Below are 4,980 nucleotides of genomic sequence, written 5' to 3'. Positions count from 1 at the left end.
ACACATGTAGCAGAAGATATGGCCACATGTGAGAGACACTGGATCAAACACTGTGTCCTGTCAATGATAGAAACCACAGAAGAATCAGGAGATTTAATGAAAATGATATACAACATTTATTTAGGTCCTCACAATTATCCAAGTTAAAACACTAAAAAGATTGTCTATAAACTTAATGGGAGGCCAGGCATGGGGACGTCAAGTTTACAGTTCTTATCCAGGGTATACATTATGATACTATATTTGATCAAATGATAAAATATCTTTCCTTTTAAGATTAGGAGTTCTCATAGTTGTGACAGTGTCCAAAAGAATACGACATATTGATACCACATCCCAGAAGGAAACTGACAGTAAAACATTTAGGAGATATTATGTAATACAACACTAATACTGATCAGAAGATTATGGCCATCATCCTTCAACAATTCTTCAGGTTGATTGTCATGACATGAAAGTTTCCTAAAAAAATAAAAAATTCTCAATCGATGTTTATTATCATTTATTGGGACTGAATTCAGGTGCAATTGATCAACACACTTCACTGACAAAACCCAATAGACAAACTCACCAAGCATACAGGACAAGTAAGATCAATATCGAGCTTCACTGAATCAAAGATCGCACAAGAGAGTGATGGAAACCGAATTTCCATAATCTTAAGAACACGCATACGAAGAAGAAAAAATCACATAAGAATGGAAATCTCACCTTAAATCAAGCTTCGATTTTGCAGATTCAAACCTCGGATTCGATCGTCTGATTTGGAAATAGGGTAAACCCTAGATATGAAGTTTACAACCTAAAAAATAGAAACCGAACTTCAATAATCCTAATAAAACACAAATGTAGCCCAAGAATACAAAGAAGAATAAAAAGAAGAGGGGAATCTCACCTTCAATCAACTCGGTTTTAGGTGTTCTTCTCAGATGCGAGCATCTGTCATGGACAGAGGGTAAATGTGAGAAACCCTAAACACAAAAAAAGAAGAAGAAAAAGAGAAGGAAGAAAGAAGAAAAATAAGAAGAAGAAGAAGAAGAAGAAGAAAACGAAGACGAAGACGAAGAGGAAGAGGAAGAGGAAGAGGAAGAGGAAGAGGAAGAAGAAGAAGATGAGCGGAAGAAGACGAAGACGAGAAAGCAGAAGAAGAAGAAGAAGAAGAAGAAGAAGAAGAAGAAGAAGAAGAAGAAGAAGAAGAAGAAAAGAAGAAGACGAGGAATAAGAAGAAGAAGAAGAAGAATCGCAGAATCGCAGATTTACCTGTTGCTTCACCCGTCGCTGAACCTCGGTCGGACTTCACCGTCAGAATCGCAGGAAACCGTGGAAATGAACTCTAGTTGAATCCATGGCTTTTATACGAACTCAATAAACCGTGACTCGATTCCGGATTAACCTATTGAGGTTAATCCGGATGAATCATGGATTTTAGTTGAAATCCCTGATTCTACTGGCCACCATGACTCCGAATTGATTTATCACAAAAATGAACCAAACGGTTTAAATTTAATGGGAAACTGATTCCCTGGGATCTGGTCCGATGGATAAATCGAACCAAACGCCCCCTTAGAGATTCCATTTCGAGTTGTTTTACAAGCTCAACATAAAATGAATCCTATAATCTACATCTGTCAAATCCCATTATTATATGTATTTAATTGTAGGCTCTGTGTGAAAAAGCTTAAGACAATACTTGACTAGTAATAGGGGGATTTTGTAGGAGTTCAAATCATTTGTGTCAACGGTGAGTGGAAGTGAGGATCCAACGATTGGGAGGGCCTTGATATGCACCCTAGCCAGTACATTTTCACTGTCGATCACTATCTCACTATTGACGATTTTTGTGCATTTTGTATAATGATTGTTTGCAATGACATTGATGTAAATTAGGGCATTTTTTTGCCAAAGTGGAGAAGACTCAAGCTCACACAAGGGAAAGCTTTGGCGATGCTAGTGGAATGTTATAAGCGATATTTGAGTCTTTCGACCACCTTGTAGTGGAAATGAATTGCAAAGAGCTATGCTACTAATAATAGGAAAGAGCACTACCATTCCTCTCACTATTTAGTCAGTGGTTGAGAACATATCCCATATTTCCACATGTTTTATAGAGTGTAGCTTCCATTTTATTCCTAGGGAGAGCAACTCTCTTGTGAACTCCATAACCAGGAATGCCCCTATTACGAGTAGAATGGTTTGGCCTAATTCACTCAATGGTTAACAAAATTACCCTAAGAACTCAGCCCAAGACCGACTCAACCCAACTCAACCCAACCCAACCCAACCCAACCCAACCCCAACCTTGACTTTTAACCCTGATTATATAATATGTTTAATATATTGCTTTACTTTTATTAATTGTACATATTATTATAATATTTACATGCATTGTAACATGGGTTATAATATAATATATTATAAATATCATATAATATAATGTTATATGCACACAATGCTCACATTTTCAAATAGCACTCACATTTTTTTATTTAAAAAACCCAAGACATAAGGTATTATAAAGTATAAACACCCATCACCCACTTTTGATTTTAAAATCTGATGGAATAATGTCTCATTTGGAATAGATGTATACTAAATAAATAAAAAGTGGGATCGATGTAAGAATCCGACCCAACTCGGCCTGGCCTGAGGTGATTTTTTTAGGCCCTAGTAGGGTTGGGCTGGGTAGGGCCTAATTAAGGGAATGCATGGTTGGGTTTTGGTTTTAAGAATCCCAGCCCTGTTTCACCCTTGGAGGAAATCTTGTAATTTGGCAACTATGAACTTTGTTTGCTTTTATCAACAGATATAAGGAAGAAAAAAAAAGGTGTTAAGAAGAAAAAATCATACATAATTGAATATATAATTCTCTTGTCGTACTCTCTCTCTCTCTCTACATGAAATATTTTCATATTACTTATTTAAATTTGTTTTACACTCCAAAATTATATTTGAACCAATTCTGCATGTTTCTTGGTATTTTTTTAGTGTATTATGTCTCTCCAATACAATACAATACAAAACAATATGTCTCTTAAAATAATCATTTCGAAACGATACTTAATAATGATATCATAAACCTTACTTGTGGTTGCAGTCTCTCCGTACTTGTTGTGTCTATGCATCTTTCCGTACTCGTTGTGTCTAGGCATAGACACACGCAAGAGGATAGTGTTATTTCTTTCATATTCCATAAAACATATAGACATAAATCACAATGCCTTTGACCAACATTAGGGGAAAAAAATAGAGCAAATTTCACTCCCCTCCCCAAACTTCCCTTCCCGTTCTCTACCCTTCCCATTCTCTACAAATCCGAATGCCACCTGAAGCTTGTATTACTGAGATTTTATGAGGGTTTGCTAAAGCTACTTGAAGAACTCGTGAGAGATGCAGCAATACTCCTCCACTATATCAGTCATTTCTGCATCAACTAGAGTTGATCACTTGAGCTAAAATTTTGCCCGCGTAAAGGAGGAAGCTTGGAAGACAGTATCCTATAACGCGAGAGGGGCTTTTCAGGCTCCAGAAAGAAAAATTTTACTACTTACCCCGTCTTAATCGAATGTGACGAAATGAAATATTCCCCTCCCCCCTAAGTTTCAGGCCCCATATATTTAGAGGGGTTTTGATGGGGTGGGAGAGTGCTACTTGTTTTCCCCAAAAGTATGGAAAAACGATGTGTTTGGTTTAAGTGGATGGGAAAGTTTTCAAACAACATTGGGAGTTGAGCTTTCCTATTTGCCGATGTGGTTTTCAACTCAACCCCTTTCAAAATCCCACCAATTGTTCATGGGGAAAAAATGTTCAACGGTCCTTGTGGGCCAAATAGCTTATTCATTCCGATCCATTTTTGTTCCACAAAGTTTGGCTAAGAAGGGATCATGTTCTTGGAATATCATTGCTAGCATCCTGTCGTACTTGAAGAAGATGCATAGTGGTTATTAAAATAGGGAATGGAATGAACTCTTGTATATGGTAAGACCATCTACCTATAAGCCTTCCCTCTTCTTGCATACCTAATGACATTGATAACAACTCTTTCTATTGGGTGAGGGATTTCCTTTTTAATAATAATTGGAATATGTCAACTTTATCTGCTTCTCTTCCCCAAAATGTCGTTAATGGTCTTATTCATTTACCCCTTTTTGATGAAGCTGATCGATGGAGATGTTCTTTCTTGGTGCTTGTCATATTCTTGGTGGGGACACCAAACCGATCTCCCATGCGAGTTCGATACGCTTGCTGTATTCTTAATGAGCAGGTTGATCCTAACATCATTTATGAGGAGTTGGACGACGAAGCCTCCTCCTAAGATAAAGATATCTTCGACCCTGGAAAAAAACAACTTATTCTTTTTTTTTTCAGCGGGTTCAGTCAGGAGAGACAAAAGAGAGATGCTTTCTATCAGTCCAAAGCAGATACCGTCCCCATGCTCCCATGGTCCGCTTACCGAGGAATGTAAAGGGAGGACTAGGACTAGAGCAAGTTGGCTAGGGTATAGAGCCGTAAATGCGGTAGGGGATGACAGAGGATGTGCTCATACTATTGACTCTCGATCTTCACACAAACAAAATGGCATCGGTGCGATGTAAAACACATCACATCAGCAATGGATTAAGATTGCTATGGGAATTCACTAATGGTTGTGAATGTATTCAATGATTGACCATGGTCGATAACAACAACAACTGAGATGCCAGGTGTAGCTCAGAGAAGAGGATCATGACATATGATGGACAACCTCTGCTTGCCTCCTACAATGAGCTGTACCGAGAGAGAGGAGTAGCCTCTTTCGAATTCCCCATATATCAAAAAATATGATGGGGTGTCCCCACCAAGAATATGGCAAGTACCAAGGGTTTGGGAGATCAGTGAAGGACACCTCATCACATCAGGTTGTTGGGGACCAAGTAGTAGCATCAAGTTGCAAGTAGTGTGTAAGCAAGTAGCAACATCAGATTGTTGAGGACCAAGTAAGTA

At 38.1% G+C, this 4,980-nt stretch overlaps 1 long non-coding RNA gene across 1 annotated transcript; it reads right to left on the bottom strand.

Moving 5' to 3' along the window:
• LOC122057217 lies at positions 1 to 1,325 on the bottom strand. The gene is made up of 4 exons (XR_006133494.1): positions 1,261 to 1,325; positions 896 to 939; positions 712 to 802; positions 1 to 57 (listed from the first exon to the last, which is right to left on the bottom strand). It is a non-coding gene; the product is annotated as an uncharacterized LOC122057217 (long non-coding RNA).
• Between the last annotated feature and the right edge of the window lie 3,655 nt (positions 1,326 to 4,980).

This window comes from Macadamia integrifolia, chromosome 12 (assembly GCF_013358625.1).
Source record: "Macadamia integrifolia cultivar HAES 741 chromosome 12, SCU_Mint_v3, whole genome shotgun sequence".
NCBI classification, from domain to species: Eukaryota; Viridiplantae; Streptophyta; class Magnoliopsida; order Proteales; family Proteaceae; genus Macadamia; species Macadamia integrifolia.
Note: the sequence above shows the minus strand (reverse complement) of the source record. Positions and strands in the feature narration are given on the sequence as shown.